The sequence below is a fragment of the Durio zibethinus genome, chromosome 12 (genome assembly GCF_047325235.1).
Source record: "Durio zibethinus cultivar Kanyao isolate XHJ-2024 chromosome 12, ASM4732523v1, whole genome shotgun sequence".
NCBI classification, from domain to species: Eukaryota; Viridiplantae; Streptophyta; class Magnoliopsida; order Malvales; family Malvaceae; genus Durio; species Durio zibethinus.
This window is the reverse complement of record NC_143173.1, coordinates 17,269,080-17,281,537: the sequence shown is the minus strand read 5'-3', so window position 1 is coordinate 17,281,537 and position 12,458 is coordinate 17,269,080. Positions and strand designations below refer to the sequence as shown.

Here is a 12,458-nt window from a genome sequence, read left to right as displayed (position 1 = left end):
CTATTTATATTAGAAAAAGAATAAAAAGAAATAAGTAAAAAATAAAAATTAATAGAATGACCAACATGAAAACAGTCATTTTTTGCTTTTCTTTTATACTTTTCACATTTTGACTCAAACTTTTGGTATTGAAAAAATTAATTATTCCTTTATATTTTAAACATTGAAGAAATTAGGAATTTCTTGTGTAATTGAGTTTTAAATGAACTATTTTCTTCCTAGAACTTACATTTAAATTTTGAAATAAACATTTAATAGGCTGATAAATGTCATTATTAAATTAGTTAACCAAACTACTTTTTTATTATTCCTTCTTTTATTTTTTTCTCTTTTTTGTTTTTCCCCATTTCTTTCTTTATTTTTTAATATTTCCTTTTTCCATTTTTTTCAAATAAACAAAAAATTTGATAAAAATAATTTTTTTTTATTTTTTGAAAACTAATTTATATTTTTTTTTGGAAATAATCCATTTTTAAATTAAAAAAATAAATTTAACTCTTAACCATAATAAATATTGTAAATTAAATATTTTTTAGTTACATAGCAAAAAGAAGTGAATCATTTTGGTTTTCGAGTTGAAATTTCAGTCGCATGGCATGTTTCATTGATTTTTCATTCATGGTTGATGAAATATGTGAATTTGAAACATTTTTAGAAGGTTATGGATATAAATTACGTTTTGTGTTTGAAAATGAAATATTATACGAAAGTTACGGATAATAGGGTATATTTTACTCAAAAATGAACAGAGTAAAAGACAAATAAAGAAAATCAACCATATGAACTTAAGTTTCTTTTATGTTTTCCCCATTATGACTCAAACTTTTGGTATTTAAACTCTTTTGAGATAATATTTAGAATGAGAATATAATTAAATAATTTAATCAATAATCTCATAAAATTTGGAGAAAATGATTTCATTATCTAAATTAATCATCCACTTGACCGAGCTCTTACAACTTGGTTTTTGTTATTATCACAGGTGAGATCCCTTCAGAAATTGGAAATCTTCTGAGCTTGGAGATATTTTCTGCCGGAAACATGAGGCTAGTTGGTCCAATACCAACTTCCATCTTTAACCTTACTTCTTTGAAAGCAATTTATCTCTATAGCAATAATCTCTCTGGCAGTATTCCAAATAATATATGCTACTCTCTTTCCAAACTTGAGGTGCTTCGTATATCCCATAATGAATTTTCTGGTTGCATTCCATCAAATATTGGCGACTGCAGCAATCTTCGAAATTTATCATTATCTTTTAATCAATTCAATGGACACATTCCAAGAAGTATAGGAAATTTAACCAAACTTGAGGAGATATATCTAGGTCATAATGATGTTGAAGGTAAGCTTTTGCATACGATTATTTAGATTTCAATTGATTGATATTTATTACTATTTATATTGAAAAAAAGAATCAAAAGAAATAACTAAAAAATAAAAATTAATAGAATGGCCAACATAAAAATAGTCATATCTTGGTTTTCTTTTGTTCTTTTCTCATTTTGACTAAAACTTTTGGTATTGAAAAAATTAATTATTCCTTCATATTTTAAACATTGAAAAAATTAGGAATTTTTTGTGTAATTGACTTTTGTTGCATTTTAAATAACCTCAATATTATTGGAATGTTTAGAAAGTGAATAGTTTTATAATAGTAAGTTGTTGTTCCTTTGTAGGTGAAATTCCATGGGAGATTGGGAATCTTATTTCATTGAAGAAATTATCTGCACTATCCATGCGTTTAAATGGGTTGATTCCACATGCTATCTTCAACATTTCTTCTTTGAAAAGAATTGAACTTTCGAACAATAGTCTATCAGGTAATTTTATTGTAAACATTTCATTGCTTTTATGTTTAAAATTGTTTACTTTAGTTTCAAAAAAGTTTACTTTAGAATTATAAAACAAATAATCATAAAATTATGAAAACTGTTAAACAAATGAGATGCCATTGAAAGGCTTGAGAAATGATTTTCTAAACCTTTTTATCTTCTTAAAATCAAATGCTGTTTCCAATTAAATTAGGGAAAGGCGAAACAAAGACTCAAAGGAATTTGAAAACCAAACCTAAAAATCAAAATTCCATCTTTTGGAAAATATTTTTAATTTTTTAGAAAACGTTTTATGATTGAATGACACCCCTAGTTAGGATCCACACCAGTACCTAAGACTTCAAGGTAGGCCAAGGTGGAAAAAAGTTAGGTACCCAACACTTACAATGCCAATGTGGCTATTATTTGTTATCCCATTGCAATTATTTAATTTGTAATGATTATTTAATTTGAAGTAGGAAGGAAACAGTCTTTCCACATCAATAAAACCAAATTAAAAGCCTTTTAGTGTTTATTCCCTCAAATATTTGTCTTTTAACACCAATTTAAAGTTTCATTAAATTGGAACTGATCCATTTTGTAATTTTCTATTATTAGCTAATGACATTAGGTCAGTTCATTTTTTAGATTTTCTAAATTTACTATTTATTAACAACACGTAATATTTTATTAAAGTTAATATAATTTTATTATTTATCAACAAGGTGTAATATTATAATAAAATATTAAATTTAAATCTTCTATAATATAAATTTTTTATTGAATAGATAAGGTAATTTTAAGTTGAGCATTATTATACTACATATAAATAATAAATTTAAAAATTAGATTAAAATCACTATAACATTATATATTAAGTCCACTCTTTTAATACAAAAATTAAGGCTCATACGTTTACTTAGCCTATATTGCTTTTTACTCAATCTGTTCTTTTTAAGACAAATGAGTAAAGTTTATATGGTAATTGTGGAACAAACCTATGATTAATTATATTTAACAAAAACCAATTCCAAAAAAATATATATTAACAAAAACCATTGTTTTAAAATATAGTATTAATGATTTTTTTTAGTCGTACTCCGTTCCTAAAAAAAATCAACATTCAAAATTAAAAGATAAGCATTCTTCACTTATCCAATCACGTTTCAATTTTCAATTCGACTCCAACTACCATACTTTTATCACAGGATTGTTTTAATATAATATATAAATTTGTCTAAAGTTATCTAATTATAATTTTTCTTTGGAGCATTTCAATTATAATTTTTTTAACTATATACTATTACAGTTATTCTCTAATCATAATAAATTATTATATAAGGATCATCACTTATAAATATGCATTACATATAAAATTTTGATAAATTTCACATAATTTTAAATTATAATTAATTATATTATATTATAATAATTATTGTCGTAACGGTTTTGAGACCGTCAGACGTAAAAGATGATGTTTAAAATCGAGGAAAATAAAAAAAAGGAGGCGCCACAAATCTTTGTTAGGGTGTGATTTGTCACCCAAAAGTTTATCTTTTTAATAAAACTATAAAAACGAGTTTAAAGTTTATCAAAAAGATAAATTTCGGTCTGCGAAAAGTCAGGTTGGGTCCGGGAGTCGGTTACGCTTGAGGAAGGATTAGCACCCCCACAACGCCCATAAATTAGTACCATTTAATTACGCACTATTTTCGATGTTGGATAAAAATTGTTTTAATTTGAAATTTAACATTAATTTCGTTTATTTGAAAAAAATATTTTTGCTAAAAGTTTTATTTAGGAATATTGAAAAAATCTTTAAGTTAAAGAATTATCTTGAAATTCTCCATCATCTAGGCAGAATTTAAAATAACTTTTTTCGCCTAAGATTTAACACAGTAATCCTCAAAATGAAATAACAATCTTTATAGAAAATAATTGTTAATGACTCTCCAACATCTAGGCAGAGTACCAAAGATTATACTTTTTATTTATTAATCTTATTATTAATGTGAATTAAGAAATCGTGTGAAAAGATTTAATGAAGTAAAATTTCCTAAATACCCCATAATCTAGGTGACATTCGAGAACAAATTGTTTCAAATACGTGTCCTTAGGATTTTTAAGACTTTGGATTTTAGGGATTTTGGATTTTGGGAGGTTTTGGATTTTAGGGGTTTTGGATTTTAGGAATTTGAAAATTAAAAATTAGTGTTTAAGGTTTTGTTTTTAAGAAAATACGAACATCTTAAAAATCTCCAACATCTAGGCGGATTTTCGAAGTAAGTTCGATTCTAGTGATTTTTTAAAATTAATTTAAAAATTTCTTATATTTATTTATTTTTTATGAAAATTCATTAATAATAATTCCCCAACATTTAGGCGAAATTATTTCTTTAGAAAAATATTTTTATTCTCTCCAACATCTAAGCAGGGAAAATAATAATAAATAATAATAATAATAATAATAATAATAAATATTTTTTTTGAACATTTTTAATATATATTTTTAATCGTTTTCATTTTTATTATTATTAAAATAATTAAACATTTATTCTAATAAATTTAAAAATTTATCATGCATAAATATAAAAATATACTTAAAATAACAATAAAATAATATATAAAAAAAATTAGAAAATTAAAAAAAAAAAATTTTTTTACCTGAACCGGATCGGTCAACGGTCCAGTCAACGACTAGTTCGGTTGGACCACGGTTTCGGTTTAGGAATGGTTCAAACCGGCGCTCGGTTCAGTTCAGGAACGGATCCACCGGTTCGCTGGTGGTTCGTCTGAACCGGCTGGAGGTTGGCTGAGGTGGGTAGACGGTTCGGGTCGCACGGATCTCGGGTTAGGTTCGGTCCACGCGCGGATCCTTTACGCTTGAAACGGCGTCGTTTTGGTCCTATACCCAAAACGACGTCGTTTTGCTCTTAATGTTTTCTATAAATAACTAAAAATTTTTTTTTTTGCTCATTTGGTTCTATTTCCAAAAAAAAAAAAAGGGGAGAGAGGGAGAGAGAGAGAGCTGGGGGGAGAGTTCGACCAGCCGCCGGCCCACCGCTCCAGCCTCCGTGCTGCTCGTCGTCGACCCACCGCTCCGGCCGCTGTGCTGCTCGCCGCCGGCTGTAGCTACCGGTGGTTTTCGATCACCGGAAAATGCTAGAAAGTCACCAAAACTTCCTCTTGACGCCCTCTTTCCAGATCCGACGTCCGTTTTACCAGAAACAGCCCCAATCGGTGTAGATCGGGGCTTGAAGCTTTCGGTTTCCTTTCTCTTTCTCTTTTTTTTTTTTAGACGACTTAAACTGATGATTTCTTTGCTTGTTTATAGGGCTTTCTGGCGCTGAGGTTCCTCCCTTCGTGGAGGACTGTTTGACTTTTTGTTTCTATTTTTTTTTGCGTTTCTTTTTGTTGTGTTTCTGTTTTTGGGTTTTCTGATGGGTAGGAGTTTGAGGGAGAGGTTTCAGAAAAGGGGGTTTTGAGAGAAGGGATTCGAGAGAGATTTCGAAAAAAGGGGGGATCCAAGAGTTGAAAGGGTTTCTTTTTTCGTGAGATTCTTCCTCTCGTGGGGAAGAAGTAGAGAGTTTTTAAGGAGTGGATGATGTTGTAGGGGTGGCTATAGGGAGTGGTAGGAGGTGGGCTGTAGGGTGGCTGGTCGGGGCACCAGCCACCCTACAGCCTGTTTTTTTTGTTTTCATGTTTTTTTGTTTTTTTGTCTTTATATTTTTATATAATTAATAATTATTTTTAAATATTATTATTATTATTAATATTATTATTAAAGTAGACCCGGACAAAATCGGTGTCTACAGCTGCCCCTCTTTGCATATTACTGAGAATCAGGAATAGTGCAACGACAAAGACAATGATTTTTTCTGAATCATTTTAAAAAAAAAAAAACACACAAAACGATTGGGATGATACCATAAGTCGAAAAATAATAAATCGATCGAGATAATATCGCGAATCGAATTTATGTCTGGAGGTCTTACAAATCATGCCCGGAGGTCTTACAGAATTGACTGGGATAACACCGTAAGTTGAAAGATAAAAAATCGATCGGGATAACACCGCGAATCAAATTTATGCCTGAAGGTCTTAGAAATCATGTCCGGAGGTCTTACAGAATCAATTGGAATAACACCATAAGTTGAAAGATAAAGAATCGATCGGGATAACACCGCGAATCGAATTTATGCCTGGAAGTCTTAAAAATCATGTCTGGAGGTCTTACAGAATCAATTGAAATAACACCATAAGTTGAAAGATAAAGAATCGATCGGGATAATACCGCGAATCGAATTTATGCCCGGAGGTCTTACAGAATTGACTGGGATAACACCACAAGTCAAAATTATAGAATTGATCGGAATAACACCGTGAATCAAATTTATGCTGAGGTCTTAAAAATAATACCCGGAGGTCTTACAGAATTGACTGGGATAACACCACAAGTTGAAAGATAAAGAATCGATCGGGATAATACCGTGAATCGAATTTATGCTCGGAGGTCTTACAGAATTGACTGGGATAACACCACAAGTCAAAATTATAGAATTGATCGGAATAACACCGTGAATCAAATTTATACCGGGAGGTCTCAGAAATCATGCCCGGAGGTCTTACAGAATCATACCCGGAGGTCTTAAAAATCATGCCTAGAGGTCTTACAGAATTGACTGGGATAACATCGTAAGTCAAAATTATAGAATTGATCGGGATAACACCATGAATCAAATTTATGCCCGGAGGTCTTAGAAATCATGCCTGGAGGTCTTACAGAATTACCCGAAGGTCTTAAAAATCATGCTCGGAGGTCTTACAGAATTGACTGGGATAACACTGCAAGTCAAAATTATAGAATTGATCGGGATAACATCGTGAATCAAATTTAAGCCCGGAAGTCTTACAGAATTACCTGGAGGTCTTAAAATCATGTCCGGAGGTCTTACAGAATTGACTGGGATAACACTGTAAGTCAAAATTATAGAATTGATCGGGATAACACCGCGAATCAAATTTATGCCCGGAGGTCTTAGGAATCATGCCCGGAGGTCTTACAGAATCTTAAAATCTTAGAATGCTCCTCATAATCAGAGGCAATGAAACTTTAAAATTTAAAAATCTTTTAATCTTGAAAGTCGTGCGCAGAGGCTTTTAGAGATCATGCCTGGAGGTCTTACAAATCTCAAAATCTTTGAATGCTCCTCATAATCAGAGGCAATAAAACTTTAAAATTTGAAAATCTTTTAAAACATGGCTTTCGCTTGATCAGAGATTTTTGAGACTCTAAAGGTCTTTTCTGAGGATGGTTCTCTCTAAACAGAGGCTTTGAAATCTTGATTGAAATTGGTTCCTCTTAAACAGAGGCTTTGAAATCTCGATTGAGAACGGTTCTTCTGAAACAGAGACTTTAAAACTTTAAAAACATGCCTCCATTTTTTCGAAGTTGATAAATGTAAACATGATACAAATATCTATTATATTCAAATGATGCTAATGGAAATGCAAATGTCAATGCCAACGTAAGAATGCAAATGCTTGATACATTTGACTTTTTCACAATGTAAATGACAATGTCCTTTTCATGTAGATGCCTCTACAAATACCTTTTCTTAGATGCCATGATGCAAATGCAAATTCTTCTTATGGTGTGAATGCAAGTGTCTTGTACAAATGCCAATGCAAGTGATGCAAATACGAATGTCTTTCTTATGATGCAGATGCAAGTGATGCAAATGCAAAAACTCTTTTTGCCTCATTTTTTTGTGAAAAATTTTTATTTATTTATTTATTTTTTAAATTTGTTTAAATTTTCATTATTTTACTTTCACCCAAAAACGATCTCAGTATTATATGCAAAATGCTCAAATAATCTTGAAAATTTTCAAAAGTGATCAAAAATTACCCCACATAAAGTATCTTTGCAATTGAATGAAAACATTTAAAACTCAAGACTTTTGAATCTCTTGAAAATTAATGAATACTATTTGGAATGCTTATGGATAGGAGGGTAAATTGACAATTCAACACCTTTTACTGGTGGGCATATCTCATGGAAAGCTCGACGAGGGTTGCAAGAATTTCTTTCAGGCTCACAAAAAAGATAAATTTTTAAAACATTTTTTTATTGAAAACGTGATACTCCAATGTGAGTCAAAACTAGCAATTACTTTTCAAACAAGATTTGAGAAGAAGACAAGGCTATTTTTTATTTTTAAAGGAAGGTCTTTAATGGGTACTGATCTTTCAAAAGGTTTTGTATCGAGACTTTTTATTTCGGATAGAACCTTGAAACTCTGAACTTCATTTTGGGGCCTCAAAAAAATGACTTTAGCTCTAAACTGCCCTTTTGGGGTTTTCACCTTAGAGCTATATTTTTTTTTATCAATGAAGAATTCAACAAGTATATACAAATTCAGGGATATTGCTCTTCAATCCAAGTATCCATATTTGATCAAAATTGACTTTTTAAGGTGTGTAATGTAGGCCGAGGTTAAGGGTTCTGAAAAAATGGATAAATAAGCTCAAATATATTATTCAGGGTGATTAGGCCAAGGATCCTAATGAACACTCTCTGACTTTCTTCTTTTGCCTCATTTTAAAAAAAAAAACATTTAGCTTTAATTTTAGCAACTTCACGCACCCTCCTTTTTTTTTTGCCTTGAATTCTCATTTTCAAGGTACATATTTTTTTTCTTCTTTTATTTTTTCGAACTCTAATTCAAGCGTCGGATTTTTATCTCTAAGGTTTCTTTGTTTTGCCTTAGAAATACTTAACTTTATCTTTGATTGTTCACTTTCTTGAATCTTAAAATTTCAATCGAAGCCTTTTTCACTTTTTACCCCAGACTTTTACCTCCGAAGGGCATGTTAGACGCTTTCAATATCGGATACTTTTCTTGAAGTTAATCTTGAATGTATCCCAATTTTGCCCCCTAATGTAGAAAATGATCCTTGGCTAGGGTTTATTTTGGAACAAAAAATTTAATAAGCTCAAATGGGTAGCAAATGGATAATTTTTATGTACGAGAAGGATAGAGAAAGATGGCCATTGATCATTTCAAACATGATCACTTGGGTAGAAGAGCAAATCATTGAATATGTCCCTTTTGCTTTTTTCTTTTTTTTTGTTTTTTGTTTTTTTTTATGCCCCATCCTTTTTTACTCAAGGTTCTAACGACAATTAAGTCGTATAAGATTGATCGCATAGTTCAAAAAGGCTCTTTGGGCTTTAAAATTTTTTTGGCATTTTCTTGGTGAAAGGAAGAGAAAAGGTATAAAGGTATAAAATAAATTGTCTTAGGCAGAAAATGATTCTTTTTTCTTTTTCTCAATATGCCTTAAGACATGGAACAAATGTTATTTAAGAAAAAGGTTCAAGTGTTTTTGTATCTATGGTCATAGCAAAATTTTGACACACATTGGACTATCAATTGGAAAATTTGAAAGAATATCTGATTTTTGAAATTCAAAACAAACTTTCAAAATTAATCTCTTTTATTCTTTGCCCAGGAAAAGATTATCGGCCCTTTAAGGTTTGAACTAAAACTCACATTCCCTGAAAGGTTATGGTTGATGAGTCTAATCATTTAAGTGATTAAGGACATGAAAGTATTTGAAAAGGTGTGGAGGTATTTGATGAGCTTTTTCCTAACAGTAATCACCATTTCCTTTAAGAATTCTTCCATCTTTATTACAAAATAAAACTTCTTTTTCTCTTTTTATTTTTTTTTAAAGTTGCTTATGTGGCACTTTTATCCAAACAAATGCATAAAGAGAAAATTTCATGAAAAAGATCCAAAGTATTCAATTCTTCCAAAATAAGTTAAATAACTCCTAGAGACACAATGCATATGTCCTACATACATAGTAAAAAAAAAAAAATCATCATATCCTGATTTTTAAAACTTGACGCTTCCCTCTTCATCTCAACTTCTCACATTGGACAATTGAATGGAGTCAACAACTTCCATTGTTCTATTACCTCCGGAGTCAGAATACCATTCTTGATAAGATCTTCAACCTTTTCTTCCAACTGCCTGTATTTTTCAGTTGAGTGGCCAATTACCCCCATATGGTAATCACACTTATCATTGAGATTGTAACTCTTTGCTGATGGATTTGGTGTTGTTTCAAAGGCACAAGAGTGAGATATCGACCTTCTATTAGCAAAGGCAAAAGGTGAAAAATAGGGATGGATAATTTCTCTTGATCATTCCTTGGTCTTTTCTGATTTTTTATTGGTCGAGTGATGGATTCAAATGTGGGAACAAGATTATGAATGACCACTTGAGGATGAGAGTTTGCTAGAAAGCTCAAATGCTGGCTTGATTGGCAAAGATATGAGTTTTGAGAGATATGGCTTATGGCCAGGTGATGGGGTTGATAAGCAAGATAAGGATTGTACGGGATAAAGCTATTAGGTAGATGCCCCTCCAGTGTGATTGCTTGCACCTCTTTTTTATTCTGTTCTGATGTACTTTCTTCTTCAACATCTGTCGCATCTTTTAACTTAATCTTGCCACTCTTAATTACATTTTCTATTATTTAACCAGAAATCACCATGTTTGAAAATTTTTTAGAGAGATTCCCAATCATTCTTTCATAATAGGGAGCGTCCAAAGAATTAACAAACAGAACAGTAATTTCTTTCTCTAATAAGGGTGGTTGTACTTGAGCTACTATGTCTCTCCATCTGTGTGCATATTCTTTGAACGTTTCAGTTGATCTTTTCTTCATGTTCTGCAAGGACAACCTATCTGGCATCATATCTTCAACATGCTTGTATTGTGCTAGAAAGGCCTTAGCTAATTCATTCCAAGAGCAAATCTTACTTCGGTCTAACTGAGCATACCATCTTGCTGTAGGTCCAGTGAGACTATCTTGAAAGCAATGGATCAATAATTTATCATCATAAGTGTAACCTGTCATCTTTCGACAGTACATGGTAATGTGTATTAAAGGGCATTTCGTTCCATCGTACTTTTTAAAACTTGAGGCTTTGAATTTTGATGGAATAACAAGATTAGGTACTAGACTAAGTTCACTGGCGCCAACATTCTCGTACACATCATGGCTTTCAATTACTTTCAATCTCTCTTTCAATAGATCATACTTATCTTTTATCACTATATCTTCTGATGGATCTGGCACCCTTTTCAATTTCTTCAATTCTTTATGATCATCCATATTAGGCATAGTAGTGAAGTTGTAATGAGTATGCCCAAGATTGACATTTGTCTGAACTGATGGTAACTTGGCAAAGTGGCCAATATAAGGTTGATGAGTTGTTGAAAGAGCTTGTGACACATGGGGATCTTGAACATATGTGAACCCAGATGGATACAATGGTGTCTTGATAGTTGTTTCCTCCCTTATCCTGTGCGTCTCAACAACTTCTTTTTCTTTTGTCAATTTCACTATCATCTGTTTTAATTCTGCCAGTTGTCTGTTCACATTTTGTTGCATTCTCGTAATTGTTTCACCGATCTCTCCTTGGGTCTTTTTTACTCTGTCCATTCGATTGGCACCTTCATTTTTCATGATTATGGTACTGGCTTGAGTGCTATAAGTGTGCAGACTCAACTGACCTCGTTTCCTAGAATAGCTATCCTTGAACCTTTTATTAATTACCAGAAGTCAGAAATGCATGGCATAAATTCTATTATATATATAAAAAAAATTGCTTCGAAGGTTATGACAAGTATATTTACAATTATCATTCCTTATCCTTAGTTGGCATGAAAAACAATGAATTCAAGCAAATGATGCATGATATGCAAGTCAAATTTTGTTACTTTGGTGAGGGGAAACTTGAATTCCATCCTATATTCAAAATGGGTCATCTAGATATATCACTTTTGTCTCAAAAGTTTGGTGAAAACATACTTGCAACCATCATTCTTTCTTACACTCTTTTAGGCACGCCAATAAAATAAACAGATGCATCAATTCATAAAAAATCTAGGTTAAAAGAAGTTTTCATTCATTTCCAAAAGCATCAAGTTTACACATCATGAACCATTCTAGGACTAGAGCTAAAAAGTGCCAAACGTGCTCCCACTTCCCTTTGTCTTTCCTAAAAAATAGTTGACTATGATTACTAGGGAGGATAACTCATTGCTTAAAAAGCTTTTTATTCATCATTCTGACCAACTTTACTGTTACTTGTAGCACTGCCTACCATTTCGGCATGGATCAAATAAGGGTTCTCGTGAATAACTGGCTTCATTTTGGCATCAAAACTCAGATAACCGGCTTTCATCAATCCTTGCACCCTATGTTTCAAAACTGTGCAATCTTCCAAAGAATGGCCCACAACACCAAAATGGTATTCACATTGGGCATTAGGGTTATACCATTTAGGGAAAGGCGGTTTACGAGGTTCAGCAGGGATATGGGCAATGAAGTAGTTCCCTAGGAGCAGCGAGTATAACTCTGTGTAGGACATGGGTATTGGATCAATAGGGGCTTTTCCTTTAGTGTTACCAGAGTTTTTCTGTTCTATGGTTGGTTTATTTTGCTGAAAAGGTGCTGATATAGTTGGTCTCGAGGTGAATTGAGAAACTCTGGGTCGAAGATCAGGTTCAAAAGGTAGTGACGGGATAGCAAGCTGAACAGACGATTGTGAAATATGAG

At 31.9% G+C, this 12,458-nt stretch overlaps 1 protein-coding gene across 2 annotated transcripts in view; it reads right to left on the bottom strand.

Annotated features, from left to right (window-relative positions):
* Window positions 1-756: 756 nt before the first annotated feature.
* The window catches only part of LOC149515789 (large ribosomal subunit protein eL15y-like), a 47,691-nt gene continuing 35,989 nt past the window's right edge, over window positions 757-12,458 (bottom strand). The window contains exon 2 of one of the 2 annotated variants that reach the window (XR_016326003.1): window positions 757-1,236. The gene's annotated coding sequence lies outside the window, so the exon portion shown is untranslated. The remainder of the gene's footprint in view (window positions 1,237-12,458) is intronic. The other variant, XR_016326002.1, reaches the window with a different exon arrangement.